This window comes from Excalfactoria chinensis, chromosome 1, assembly GCF_039878825.1.
Source record: "Excalfactoria chinensis isolate bCotChi1 chromosome 1, bCotChi1.hap2, whole genome shotgun sequence".
Lineage (NCBI taxonomy): Eukaryota > Metazoa > Chordata > Aves > Galliformes > Phasianidae > Excalfactoria > Excalfactoria chinensis.
In genome coordinates this window covers 153,856,367-153,872,034 of record NC_092825.1, presented here as the reverse complement: position 1 = coordinate 153,872,034, position 15,668 = coordinate 153,856,367, and positions in this window count along the sequence as shown.

Genomic DNA, 15,668 nt, shown 5'->3' with positions numbered 1-15,668 from the left:
TGAATCACTTATGAATCACTTATGGGAAAATACAATCTCCATTCTCTCCAAAGAATTTACAATATTTGCAAATAATGTGACCACAAGTTATATTCTAGCTCTGATATTTTTCCTCAGGAAAGGGGCTCTGAATTTCAGAAACAGTGCATTTCATTTTTTCTTTCTATTATTTGTAATACAGTTGTTTTGTATGTATGCAATATTAACTGTCAGTGACCAAATCAACACAGTATCTCATAGAATTCAGCATATTCAGCATTCAGCAAAACAGATCTATTTGAGGAGCAGCTTTTAAACATGACTGTCTTTAAGCATGTGCTTAAGTCAATAAAGTTTAACAAGGCAATGTTTAATGGTTTTCTTTAATCAGGGCAAAGGTAATCTGTGTTGACAGCATACAGCTTTAAGCTTAACATTTTTTTAAGATTTAAATATCAATTTTAAATACAACAGTGTTTATATATGTTTTCAGAACCAAGATATCATATAATACTTTTTTGTTTTTAATATGCAGCCCAAAAAATCAAATGCTTAAAAATAATTTTTGCATTAATAAACTTTGTGTCTATGCTGCAGTTTGACATAAAATCATACTTTTGGGGGTAAAATCTGGGTTAACAGATTTTCAACCCATATAGTTACATATTTTTCAACTTCTCCCTCCTTTCTCAAGCATTGACTACTTTTTTTTTTTTTAATTTATTTTTATTTTTATTTTATTTTAAGAGTTAAGATTGCTCAGGTCCAAGATGACATTTCTGTTTTTTCTTTAGATTGGTTCATGATGAAAACAGAATTTATATTTATGCAGAATGGGGGGGGGGGGGGAGTCGGGGGGAAAGAATGATTCATGATATCATTATGTATTCAAATGAATTGTTCACAAGTTTTTGGGTTTTGTTTGTTTTTAAATTAAATGAGTAATAACAGTGAGTGCATTCTAAAAATCTTGCAAGAGAAATGAACAGTCTGATACTAGACACTATAATTTCAAGAACTGATTCTTGAATCATTTTATCTGCATTTTTAAATTCATTATTAAAAGTACTTTCCTACACATGAAAAAGAAATACAGTTATTTTTTTGTGGAATCTCTGTAAGCTACAGAGAGATATAGAACATTTTCTGTGGAAAAAAAAAATCAAAAACAAACAAAAAACAACAAAAAAACTTTGATGTGGCTTTCATATTAATTACGAAATTCAGTGTATTGTTTGTTTAACATTGAGCCGCTAGCATTATCTACCTGGACTTGTACAATGTTTGACACTGTCCCACGCAACATCCTAGTTGCCACATTACAGGAAATGGATTTGATGTATGGATCACTCACTGAATTAGGAGTTGGCTAGATGGCAGCACTCAGAGAGTTGCAATCAGTGGTTCAGTATCCACATGGATACTGGTGACAAGTGGTATTCCTCAGGGACTGATGCTGGTCTCAGCATCAATCAGTGCTATTTAATGTGGACAGTGGGATCAAGAGCACTCCCCACAAGTTTGCAGATGAAACCAAGCTGAGTGGTGCAGCTGACAGGCTAGAGGGAAGGGATGCCATGCAGAGGGACATGGAAAGGCTTGAGAGGTGAGCCTGTGCCAACCTCATGAAGTTCAACTTTGTCAAGTGTAAGATCCTGCACCTGGATTGAGGCAATCCCAAACACAAAGATAGACATTTAGAGGTCTGGAGCATCTCCCCTACAAGGATGAGCTGAGAGACCTGGGGTTCTTCAGCCTGAAGATAAGGCTATGAGAGGACATTATAGCAGCCCTCCAGTACCTGAAGGGGACCTCCAGGGAAGCTAAGGAGAGATTTTTTTACAAGGACATGTAGTGATGGGATTCAGGAAAATGGCTTTAAACTGGAAGAGGGTAGATTTAGACTGGATATTCTGAAGAAATTCTTTACTGTGAGAGTCATGAGACACTGGAACAGGTTGCCCAGAGAGCCTGCGAATGTCCCCTCCATGGAGGCAGTCAAGGCCAGGCTGGATGGTGCTGTGAGCAATCTGGTCTAGAGGGAGGTGTCCCTGCCTATAGCAGGGGGTTGAAACTAGATGATCTTAAAGATACTTTCCAAACCAAACTATTCTATGATCCTATGTTTTCTTTTTACTCCATTCTAGCTCTTTCATATTCACACTATTTAAACACGCCTTCTCCAAATGCACCATCTCAAACAGATCTAGCGTAACACTGAGTTTGTGAATGTTATTCCTATCATCTTCTCACCAAAGACTGCCTAAATACTTCAGTTTGGCTTGCAGATCCCCAAAAGAGCTGTCCTGGGCATAATGTTCAGGTAGTGGTCTGGAATCACAGTAACTACCCTTTCCATTTCTTCTTTTAATGTCTGGTAGAGTGTTGTGGGATTGTATATAAAACCTACATTCCTGATGCCCCAGACACCTACCTTCCTCTGTTTTATACACTTGACATTTTATATGGGGCATGGTATCCAAGGAAGTGCAAAATTTTGCTGCCTTCTTTATTCTGCAACCCCTACAGATTTCTAAAAAGCAGTGCTGTTCTGTATTTAAACTTGCAATGAAGTCATACTAAAATAAAATCTAAAATACAATAAAATCTGAGTTGCATTTTTAGTAAGCTACCTAGCCCATTCCTTATACACAACTAAGTTTAAGCATCTTAATGAACTTCAAAATTAATCTAAGTGCCTAAAGAAGACAATGTAGAGAAAGAATTAAAACAAACAAATAACAACAACAAACATTCATAATGAAGCACATTGATTTTTTTATTATTATTATTTTTTTTTATTTTTTTTTTTACTGCAAGAGCTACCTGTGTGGTTTAGAGGCAAAGTAAAGTATATACAGGCTACAAACCAACATCGTCTTTCAACACACTATATGTCTTCGAAAGCTATTGCTTACGTAGGGAAAACTCATTACTGGTAAACAATCCCATTTTAAAATCTCTAAGGAGGTAAACTATGCAGAAACAACGTCAAAGTAATAGCTACCTATTTATCTGCTATTCTGGAAACTTTTTTTTTTTTTTTTTTTTTTTTTTTTTCCTAATTCTCTTTCTAGCTGAGCTTCATAGTTAGGTTAATTGGGAGTTAGACATTCTGCAAATTAAAATCTGACATCTGAAGCTGTTTGGAACTCTCAGATTACCATGGACCAGGAAAGCTTTTTTACATAGACTCTCACTTTTTATTCCTCAAACGTCCTTTAGAAAAGGTTAACAGTTACTAGTTCAAATTAAAGCACGTTTATTAGTTTCACTATTCTGGTTCTAGCAATGTAAGTTTATTTATTTCTTTGTGAATTCTTTAGAAAATGTAGTAGAGCTAGGACCTATCACTATAAAATTACAGAACGATAAAACAATAAAGAGAAATAAAGAAAGAGAAGAAGAAAGAGAGAGGGAGAAGGAAAGGGACAGCGAGAAGGAAAAAGAAAGGGAGATGGAAAGGAAGAAAGGGAGAAGAGGAAAGAGAGAGGAAAGTGGAAGAGGAAAGGAAGCATACTTCAAGTGTATTTAAAAAATGAACAACAACAATAGCAACAAAATCCACTTTCCTTGCAATGCAAGAAATCTCCAAACAACCCAAGGAGAAGAGAAATTGCAGGCTATACACACATCTTCCTTTGTTGATGTATGATAAAACTGATATCAGTATAAGAGGTTATTTCTCAGTGTACAAGATTATTTATTACCATCATATTCATGCCATATGAACACTATGTATGAGAAATGTAAAATACTGATGCTTGTGTGTGGTACCTGTACTTAACCTGAGGAACAAGCAAAAACATAAAAATGAGCATTCATATTAGACTTTTGTTTTTGAACAATAAAGTGTGTTATATACATGTTTTTTGTTAGTGAGTCAGTTGCTTTGTAAAAGGCTAGCGATCACTAGTATTTTATATAAGTACACAATATAACTCTATTTTGAAACTAGCCTTTTTTGAAAGTATATATGTGCTTTGAAAAAGTGTTGATTCACTGATACCTAGTCCCAAAAAAGCATATTCATCCAGTTCAGCCTAAATACTACTCATAAAATAAGGCTTATCAAAAATATAAATGTACATTTTCCTTCAGTATTTCTTCTTTGCAGGGACATTTCTATCCCCTTGCATCTCTAAATGCCTGTACAAAAAAACATGAGCTTATTATATTTGTGTCATTAGATTGTCTGATAAATAAACTAAAATAAATAAGCAGATGTATGTGCTGATTCATTCAAATAACACATTCAAATAACACAGAGAATCACAGAAGTATTAGGAAAAAAGATTTATTTTTCTTTAATAGATTTAAAGAATTATAGAAAGGTAATTCAAATTATCATAGATGCATAGAATCCTTAGAGTTGGAAGGGACCTCTCAGGGTCATATAATCTAACTCCCCTGCAACAGGGATATTGACAGGTAGATCAGATTGCCCAGGGTCTGATCCAGCCTCACTTTGAAAGTTTCCTGGGACAGGAAACCAATCACATCACTGGGCAACCTATTCCAGTGTCTCACTACCCTCAATATATAAGATTTTTTCCTTGTATTGTATCTAATTTGAGCTTGAAACCACTTTCCCTTATTCTGTCACCACAAACCCCACTAAAGAGTCTACCATCTTCTTTTCTGTAGCCCTCCTTTAGATACTGAAAGACTGGTCACCTCATAGCCTTCTGTCCTCTATGCTGAAGAGCCCCAGCTCTCAGCCTGGCCTTGAAGGAGGTGTTCTATCCTGTGGATAATTTTTGTGGCTCTCCTCTGGATGTGTTCCAACAGGTCCACACCTCTCCTGCACTGAGAACTCACATCCCCCAGCTTGTTTTGGTAGTGTGTGTTGCCTTGACTGGGTGCAAGATCTTGCATTTGGTTTTGTTGAACCTCATGAGATTCACCTGGCTCCACTGCTGATGCCTAGCCAGGTCCCTGTGGATGGCATCCCATCCCTCTGGTGTGTTGACTGCACCCCGCAGCTTGGTGTCATCACCAAACTTGCTGAGGGTGCACTCGACCCCACTGTCAGTGTCACTGATGAAGATATTAAAGAGGATTGACCCCAGCACCAGACTCTGGGGGATATGTAGGGTTTCACAGAGTTCAAGTTGTTTTGCTCTGGTATTTGAGATATGCTAGATGGTGACCAAGGATTAGAGTTTGTTCAAATTTTGAAATTTATTTTCCAGGTAGCAGAGCGATGATGGAACAAGCTTCCTTCAGAACTGAGAGACAACAGGAAAGCTTATCATTGTCTCCTTATATGTGGGGTTCCTCTTGCAAGTAAAATAAAGCTAATCAAGCCTCAAACATCTGTGGCAGAAAGGAGTGAATTAAACACACAGAAACCATGAGATGGTCTTGTCTTTGGAAACAGGACTGATTTGATGTGTGCCTTTATATTCTAATTGAAATAAAAAGCATGGGTACTGCATGCAGAAAAAAGAAAGTTTGCTCTAATGAATGAAGCAAATCTTATGTGGGTTTAGATATGTCTAAAATTTATAAGTATTATATAAATGATTTCTAACTATTGTTTATCTGTTCTTTCTATTTAAAATGAAACTATTTCAGTAACAAAAACTAAATTTGTTCCCCCAGGCATAAGCAATTTTCATTCACCTCCACTATACTGTCCTCTTGGATTGGATGACCACACAATTCTGATTTTAAAGCATGAGTTTCTAGAAGTGATATCGAGCTGCTCTGACTTGTCATAGCAATTTCATTTCTAAAATAGGTAAGTGCATTTCAGACTCCTAAATAGTGTTGCATTGGGAACATTCTCAAAACTATAATAGAGTTATAAGGCTCGGTATTCAGAATTGTTGTATTAGAATGATCACATCATTTATGAAAACACATACCTACATGTCCTTGACCATTTATGACAACGGTAATGAGAGCAGAGACAGCCAACTCCAATTTAAACATGAATAAATATGAACATTTCTGACATCAACTGTCTTTCCTTTGACACTTTCACTATATACTCACTAAAGAAAACATACTACTATTTCAGACCAGATTCAGCATGAAATACAATCCGACTCTTTACTGTACGTACATAAGAGCTAAAGATGCCATAAAATAATAAAACAACTTTATTTTTTCCTGCTTTTCAGCAATTGGAAGCACAGTGTTGAAGCTGGCTGATGTGGCAGTGTTTCTGACTACACAACTGATGAGTTAAAAAGAAATAAAATAAAATACTACTACTACTACTAATAAAAGACAATTATATTACATATTTGCCTACAATTGCCACTTTTATTTTCCTTTTTTTATTATTATTTTTTATTTTTTATTTTATAAACACAGACTAGGCTGTTGACAAGTACTAAGTCTGAATTACTTGTGCATAATCACCAGAGGTCATATTTTATATAGAAGTAATGCACAGAGAGAAGAGCCAGTATAGTCCCATTTAGCACACCTGTATTCTCATTCATTCTCTGGAAGCATCTGTCTTTCTCCATTAACTCTACAAGACCAGTCAGGCAATAGACTATTTACATAGAAACCTATAGCTAGATGATCTGAATTAGTGTCCAAAGAAGTGGTAGTGGCCCTGTCCCTTGAGACATTCAATGTCAGGTTGAACAGGGCTCTGAGCAACTGATCTGGGTGTGAGTATCCCTGTTCATGGCAGGAGAGTTGGACTGGGTGACTTAGGTTTCTTTTAACACAAGTGATTCTATGATTCTATGAATTGTCCTTCTACCTACTACAAGCCAACATGTAAAGATTATAGGTTTATAAACCTATTTGAACTGGATTTCTTTTGTTTGTTTGTTTTTGGTTTTTGGTTTTTTTTGTTTGTTTGTTTTTTGTTTTTTGTTTTGTTTTGTTTTTTGTTTTTTTTTTCTTGAGTCATACAGAGAGTTTGCCTAATTTCACATGGCATATTTCATTGATCCATGTTAATTAGAGGTCAGCCCTCAGGCCTGTTTAAATATTCATTGAAAAGAATATTTAGGGAGAAAAATGCCTCTTCAAGTTACCTTCTAATCCTTCTCAAGTTCTCTGCTGCAGCAGTGTCTTCAACATTACTTTAACAATTTGATGCCAATGACAGCATTAAATATTAAATCTGTTGATGATGAAATGTCTCGCTCTAGGCCAACTTCCCCCACGTTGCTGTTGCATACAAGATTCACAACCTATGCATTCAGGGACTCAACATCTTTAGAGAGTGCCAAAGTTATGCTGTTATTTGGAGGCATGGAAATCAACTTCTCAGCCCTATGTTAGGAGCACTTGCTTTCCTCTTCCCTCTTATGTCTGGCATCCTACTGACAGAGCACATTTATTTCTTCAGGAGATTCAACTATAAGTGAGGGTGTGTTGCAGACTTAGCTCTATTTTTCATCCAACTGCATATCAACATATCCTCCTGAAACAGTAGGCTCAAGGGACTATTTCCAGTTGTCTTAAATCCTTACCTAAAATCATGTCCATTGGTATGTTCCTGTCTTCTCATGAGATGGAGTCTTTACAATCTCAGTTTCTCCAAAACATAATATTCCAGTGGACAAGTTAGACTATGAAAAGTTAGCCTTGAGTATGAAAAACAGATAGTAAATTTCTATCTCAGCACTCCCCTACGTCATTTCTAGCCACTCCCATATTCAGCTAGCTGCCACTCTTCCCCGCTATGTATGTAAATCCCAACAGTTCTCAATTATACTAGAGTTGCTCCAAAAGTGATGTCATTTATTTTATCATATTTACTCATAACATCAGAGGCCATGTAACAGATGGAAGCAGAGGGGTAGTCTGACAAAACAGCATCTGACATGGAAGTGTATATGAAGCAAAAGAGGGGAACTGAATTCCTTCCTGTGGAAAAGTCACTCCCACTGACATTCATCAACACTTGCTGAATGTTTCTGGAGACCAAACAGTGGATGTGGGTGCAGTGAGGCAGTGGGTAGTGCATTTCAGCTGTGGTGACAGCAACAGTTGTTCACCTCCACTGGTGCAGAATTTTACAGGTGTTGCATGCAGGCTCTTGTTCATTGTTGGCAAAAATGCATAGCTAGTGATGGTTAAAAAACAGTGTTTTTGTAGCTGAGAAACAGTCTATCAAATAGTGTTACTGTGCCCTACATAGCTTCCACAGAAAGAACTAAAGTGTATTGCTTCCAGAGCAACCTATCTAGTTCTAACAGTGGAAATACAAACAGGTGTGTTACAGTCTTATAGTTCTGCTAAGTCCTGTTACATGGTTTTCACTAGTAGATGTGCAGCAAAAACTGTTTATATAATACACTCTTGTCCCAGTTTGTTCTTCAGCATTGGAAGTTTAGACTTTTGGGTTCTCAAGGTAGTTTATGCCTTTTCCCAAGATGAGACTGAACTAGTTTCCATAATTTTGAATGAATCATTTCCCTTGTAGGCTCTTGATAAATTTTTTTAAAAGTGTCACCCAACTTTAAAGCTGCTTTATTTTATTAAATTTTTTGTTTTTATTTTTATTTTTATTTTTTTCAGTCTTCTGGCAAGAGGTACTTTGCAATCAGCTTAGCATATAATACATTTGCTAGTAAAGTAATTGATGTATATCAACTTTATACATAAAACATGACAAAAGCCCATCAGCTATACTTTGCAGTCAGGAAATTATTGTTAAAAGCTGATTGGCAAAAAATGTCCCAGTTATTCAACTAATTTGCATTAGTCTTTTTAATGACAAATAAGCTCTTAAAAAAAAAACAAAAAAAAACTCATTTTGTTTGATAATAAAATCTCTTCAGAGAAGAATCTGAATGCTACAACTTCAGACTCTGTTTTTTGTAGATTTTAAATATTTACTCACTTTAAATATTTCATCTAATTCATTAAAACATATAACCTAAACCTTATAAAATCCTATCTGCTCAGCAGTGAATCAAAATATCAGTTTAACAGATCTGATTTAAAAAATTTATTGTCATCTATTAAACTCACAAAATTAAGCATGTTGAGTGTAGATGATTATAGGCATGTGCACGTGAGTGTATTTAATCCTACTGAGAGTTACAATTTTTGAATAGTACCATACAATTTGTCCTACTGGAATTAGTGTGCAGACACATGAAGTGTCATCATAATCAATATGAATCAGGGTAGTACAATCAATGTCTTAAAGAATTAAAATTAGTATGGCAACATCTATAACAACTAAAAACACTGTGTCACAGAGCTGTGCTTACTTATATCTACCTGGTAAATTGCATCATTTTGGATGTGCTTGAACTAATAGCACAAGGAATAATAGCCATGTTTCAGGAACATATCACATTTAAAATATGCAAGTAACATTTAATTTTTTTTTTATTTTTTTTATTTTTTTTTAACTTAGCATTCTGAGGAGCTCACTGTTCCTATGTCCATCCAGATGGATTCTTAGAAACTCACACACACTCCACCAGTAATACACCAGAGATGAAGTAGGTAAGTGAGGGGTAGGACTAGTTGAAATGTTTCAAATCATGCTTCCTTTGAGAAATGATCTACAGACATTATAATTTCTCCCTGGGGAGTCAAATGATGCTTGACAAATTTTTGAAGAAAATTAAATAATACAAAAATAATGCAAATTGTATTTATCAAACACAAATTTAAATTTAGATTAATTAAAATTCAAAATATTAGGACTAAACAACAACAAATTTGAAATGAACACCTCTATGTAATATGAATGGTTCTGAGAATGTGGTAGATTTATATTGATCATAATCTGAGCCAAAATGTTACAAGCAGAAGGAAAGAAATCTCAGGGAAAACAAACAAACAAACAAATAAAAAGCAAAACAACAACAACAACAAAAAAGAAAAATAGACTAACAAAAGCATTTCCAGTGCTGTAATTAGTAAAATAGCAATATTATAAATTCAACACACTGAAAAAAGCTAATCAAATACACTAGTGATAAAATAAGTTTGTTGATCTACGATATCCTAATGATATGTATCCCAGAATCCTTAGAGAATCTGGCTCAGTTGCTAAGCCACTTTATATAATATTTGAAAAGTCTTGGCAGTCAGGCAAAGCCCCCATTGACAAGGGACTTCCATTCTTAAAGGGATTTGAAAGGAATACTCAAGGAAACACAGATCAGTGAGCCTCACACTTGTGCCTGGAAAAATCATGGAAAGTGTCCTCCTGGAAGCTGTGTTAATACATACGCAAGACAAGGAGTTGATCCAAATTGATTAACCAGATGTAAATCATGCCTGACCAGTCTGGTGGGTTTCTGCAATGGTATGACTGCATCAGTCCACAAAAGAAGACAGAATTATGTCATGTACCAGGACATGGTATGGTCCTACATGGAATCCTTTTCTGTAAATTAGAGATGGATTTGAAGGGCAGACTACATGGTAGATAAGGAATTAGTTGGATGGTCACAGCCAAAGGGTTGTGGTCAACAGCTCTATATCCAGGTGGAAACGATGTTCACAAGGGGCCGATCATGGGACTGGTGCTCTTTATATCTTTATCAGTAAGTTTATCTCAGCAAGTTTACAGATGTCAATAAGCTGAGTAGCGCAGTTGATGTGGCAGAAAGAAGGATTACCATCCACAGGGACATAGACGAGCCTGCAAAGTAGGTATTCTTCTCTTTTTTTTTTTTTTTTTTTTTTTTTTCTTTTTTTTCCCTTCTTCTATATTAATTGATATTAACCTATTAACCCCTAGGGAGGAGGGTGTTAAGATCTGTCAATCCAACATACTGCTAGATAACTAATTAATACTAATGGTGGAGCTGTGAACTCATCAGAATTAGATATTAAGATTAAAACATCATCAGCTATCATCACCCTGAAAAAAAGAATAAAACATGTCTATAACCAATAGGGAAACTAGTGCTGATCTTTCCTTTCTAATTCCTGAGAAAGAGGGCAGTGTTGGATTTCATACACCAACAAGGAAGTACTTGCTCATTTGTACCATAATCTTTGGCAGAATCTCCTCTTTCAGCAGCCTGGGGTCCAACTAAAGTTGTAGAATAATATATTTAATTATATTGCAGTAATTATCAGATCATTTATAACTCTGAGAAGTCAGAAGATAGGTTTCTTCTTTCTCAAGATGCATCAGTAAAAGGGACAATTGATGCTCTAGTCAGAACAGACTAAGGGAGGCCTTTTTTTGGTGTTGCATTTAGAGAAAGGATTTGGATATTTTCATATCACAACAAAAGCAACACATATGGGAGGAACTGTTACTAAAAGCAATTGTTTAACTGCAGTTCTCCTCAAGAGAAAATCAAAATAACTAGTTGGACATATTAGGACGTCCAATCTATAGAGCCTGACAGATGTAGCATGTGTGACATAATCCCATTCAAGACTTATTATTTTGTCTAACTGCCTTGAACTCAAAATTCAAAACCTGCTTATGTCAGTGGCAGTCTTCTTATTTTATCCTTCAAAAATACAGAGTTATTACTAGCAATATACATGGTGAACCCCCTGGAACTTTCACAGAAGCAAATAAACAGCTTGGAAGAGGAATCTGTCTGAGTGGGAAGACCCAGGGGCCAGAATGTGTTTATGACAGGAAATTTCTGCCCATGAAGATTTTCAGGTAATTAATTCAGGTCATGGAGCATGGTGTCACCTGAAAGCTTGGTATATTCACACCGCTGTACTCTGAAAATTGCCATTTATTTGATAAATGTCTACAAGGCCCACGGAAATCAAATGACATTCATAAATCTAAACAGGAGGTGATAAAAAAACAAAGCTCAGCTTTTAATAAGCAGGGATTTCCATCTGGTCATGTTTCTGGTGACACCTCAGTTATGTGCAGCAAAGACATTTAAGGATGCACAATGTTACTCTCCCCAGGTTTTCTTCCTAAAATATACACCTGTTGATTCAGAACAAAGAAAACTACCAGAAAATAGCACCAAATAATTTATCGAAAAGGAAAGACCTTTTCAGCACTGAAAATGCACAGGCAAATAGGTTAGGATTAAAAATACACAAAGAGACACAGACATTATATTCTGCAGGAACTGAGGCTTTGTGCAAACCACATGTGCATAGCACATGGCCACAGGGGTCTGTAGAGTGCTCAGGTGCTGATTTGTAGAATTTTCAGTGGCAAGTTAAAACGGTAGTCAGATTGTGATGTTGCAGCAAGTATATTAAAACTGAAGACAGGAAAGAACTTGTCAGAAAAAGATACTTGAGGGAAAGATTTCCCTTTCATTGTGTCTTCCTAAAAACACAAGATAGCATGAATTTCTAAAGCTTAAACATGGACAATATAAAACATTTAAAATACTATTTTATTTTAAAGAAAATAGAGAAGAAACAAGCAAGCAAACGAGAACATCAAAAATACCTTTTCACTACAGTTTTATTTTTTGTTTAATATTTATCTCTTTGTGTTTTTTTTAGACATGCAGATTGTATCAAAGTCCTAAAGTCAAATGCCAGAAAAAAATGTCTGTCATAATAGAAATTAAAAGAATTTTTTTTTTCTAATTAGTTATTCTAATTATTTTCCTAAATAAGTAAAAAAACAAAAACAAACAAAAAAAAACCAAAAAAACATTATTTTAAATAATATTTTAAAGTCATTTTTTATAATACCAAAACTATTCAGAGAAAAGAAAATGAAAATGAGAAAAGTGAATATTAATATTTTCTAAACTTCTTTACAGTCTTTCAAATGACACAACTGGTTTATTAGATTACTTTTACTTATAGACATCAAAGAACACAGAGCCTCAAAAAATCTCTGAAAAATGACATTACATGCATTAGCTATTCTGTATAGTACCAATAGAAGATCCAGATACAAAATGGTATCATTGCCCTTTGAAAGATCTAAGTAACCATAAAATACCTTCAAAACATTGTTGCTGAAGTTCTCCATCAGAACTACTTAATTAATTGTCTCAATCAGCCCCTGATAAGAGCCCTTTTCCTTTAGTACAGACTAACCCTGACACTGAGAATAGAGACAGGCTCATTTACAGTTTTCACTAGACCATCTCAAAGCTGTGACCAGAACTAAACTTACTAGACACAAGTATTTCAGTATTTAAGTTTGACTCACAGTCCCCTGAAGTTACTTAGCAAGTAACCACGCTTCCAAGTGCTGGCCAAAAATAAGACATAACCATGCTCAGAAGAATAGCTGTATAAAAAGATTTTTGTTTTTCTTATATGTTCTTAAAAAACATTGTTTAAAAATATTGTGATTAAAATAATTGTGATGAAATCATACAGCTATAATTAATTATTCTAAATAATATAACATCTAAATCAGCTTTGTACAGCTACAGTGATGCACATCCATGTTTTTATGATGCACATGTTTTTATTTATAACCATCCTACAATGCTGTTAATAGAAATGAATTAAATTTATCTTTCCCAAGATGAGTCTCTTTCGCCCATGAGGATAATTGGTGAGTGAAACCCCATGTTCTTATTCCATGATTTCATGAGCATTTTCATGAGCCGTTTGTATTTTCTTTGCTTGTTATATTAAGATCGGTAAAGGAGGGCAGTGAATGCTTAGTGAACACTTGAGAAACAACCACAGTTAACACACTACTTTAACTAAGAGATGTAAGTAGTAAATTACTTGGTATTTATAGTTGACATACCTATCATGGTGTCCCTAAGAGATGCTATGTTTGTTTTTAGTCTTCCCATTTTCTAAACAGGCCATCTCTATGAGATTTTATTCAATAATTCAGTTGCCCAATACATTTGTTTATTTGCCAGCAAGATTTTTGCCTTGTTTGATTCCAAGATGATTGGAGAGAAGTAATAAATAAAAATATTCCTTTTATTCTTAAATGATTGTGGTGAAAATGCACAACAGTATGTCTACCATTACTACAAGACTATTCTAGATTATACAAAAGCCCTTCATAAAGTCTAACAATAAATATGTCTGCTATGTATATAAGTTATAATATTTTTTATATACTGACAAATACAGGTAGCTTATTAGGAGACTGCCCTTTATTAACATAATTCAGATATCTCTGAGTTTACTTAGCTACAGACATTCTGAATATATGTATGAAATATCTAGTTTATTTCCATGGATCTTTAAATGAATTTTAAGCCTCTAAATGTTTTATGGAACAAACAAACAATGTTTATCCATGAAATATGTCTGTACTTAAGTCCTACTACAGAGAACAGTGATGACTGATATTCAGTCTGGTGTTCAGACACTTAAGATGAGACCTCCAGTTGAAGATGTGTCTTGCTTATAAAAAAGCAGGCAAGATACAGTACATCCTGATAGGAATTCCTGTAAGATATATGTAAAGTTATTAAGAGTACTGGGAAGGCAATTCAGAATTTCTGCCACTATATGAGAGATTTATCTGTCTGGAGTTTCCCAGGAGTTCTGTAACTTCTCTAATATTGTTAGCCAGGTTTCCTCTTTATCCAGTGAGTACGAAACTTTCAGCCACTTCATGCAAGATGGTACTTAAGAGACCTTTTCTACTTCATAGGAAAAAACTGCATTCTTAGGACGAAACAAATCTGAAGTAAGTCAGGTGACTCTTGGGATTCTTGGGATTCTGATCCGTTTTTTTTTTTGTTTGTTTGTTTGTTTGTTTGTTTTTTTCCTGTCTGGTGATCAGTTTTTTGCCTTGAACTCTACTCGTCCGTGTCTTATCTAAGCACTCAAAATTGTGAGTCAGAACCCTCAAAAACAGGGCATAAGTTAAATAGAAGTGAGTGTTTTGGGAGGAAAGTACTGTTTTGGGAGGAAATTGGTTGATTGAGATTTTTTTGACCTTTGAAGTGTTAGGGTAATAATTAGTCTTCCCTAAGCAAAACAGTACTTGTCTCTAAAAGGTAATGCATTCTAAAAAAGAGAGATATGTATGTATGTATGTATGTATATATATATATTTATATATATATGTATGTATATATATATAAATGTTTATCATACTTGCCTGCCCACTGCAGTTGCTTCCTAAATCTGTAGCTCCCCTTTGGGAACAGATCGACAAACAGAAAACCATCACTTGATGGGAATTTGTTTTTTTTTTTCCTTTTCCTGGTAGGAGATCGAATAATGCAGTTACTCCCGTTTTTCACATTCTTGTCATTTTTAATAATTCCATGGAACAGCTTCTAGAATCATTAGAAAATGACCCACCCTGATCATATTTAATCTGTCTTTTCACTTCTCCCTCCAGTACTTTAGGAAACCAAATTTCACTATCAGTTCATTTGACTCACTGGCTAAGATGAACCTAGGTGACTCTGTGTTCTCCTCACCTGTTGTTACTATGCACACAAATAAAGTTTTTTCACTTGCAGTTATCACAATGACATATCTCACTCATCTAGTCAGATTAGACAGGTGAGAAGAACACTTAATATTCTCTTCTCAACAAGAAAATTCTGGGAGGATTTTCTGACAAATCTTTGTCACTTCTTTTAGAATATTGGTTTCTTTGTGTATGTGGTAGCCTCATACTTAATGAAAAATAACACTGTATATATAAATGAATGATATTTGTGTTTAGATTTTATATTTTTGTTAAAATACAATGAAACGTGGCTAGTGTGAATGCACATCATAGCCATAGAACTTTCTATCTCAATCTCTGAGTAAGCTCCAATGGAGCTGTCACAGTCTATTATGATTCAAAGGAGCCGTTAGGGTCTATTATGTCAATTACCATACAC